Genomic DNA, 496 nt, shown 5'->3' with positions numbered 1-496 from the left:
ATGCATTAAATGGCTTTGGCAATGCAAAATACTTTTTGATTTTCATCAATCATGTATTCAGGAGGCAAATTGTAGCAAAGGAACACTGCAAGGAAAGTAAACCTCATTTCTTAAAGGGGAACTTTCATATCACTCAACTTGCTGAGTAGTCTTGGGTTTGGCTTCTCTAATCTGTAGTTTCCTCATCTCTGAAAATGAGAAGTCATATTTTTGACCATTTGCCTCGTGCAGTTTTGTTGGGGAAATGTACGTGTCTGAAGATACCGCTGTTTATCAGCAGCTGCCTTTGTGATGAAGGAAGTCCCATTATCACCTGCTTTATGATTCACCATGCATAGGAAGGAACCTGGGAAGACCTAATATACATATTGCTTAGCAATTTTCCTGTTTTTTTTTTTTTTAATCTATCAGTGTGTTGTGAACTTCTTTTCTTTTCTAAACACAATTCAGAGTTTTACCTCTTACTGTTGATTTGTTTCCAGAGTAGATAGTTCAG

The sequence above is a fragment of the Bison bison genome, unplaced genomic scaffold (genome assembly GCF_000754665.1).
Source record: "Bison bison bison isolate TAMUID 2011002044 unplaced genomic scaffold, Bison_UMD1.0 scf7180017864278, whole genome shotgun sequence".
NCBI lineage: Eukaryota > Metazoa > Chordata > Mammalia > Artiodactyla > Bovidae > Bison > Bison bison.
Note: the sequence above shows the minus strand (reverse complement) of the source record.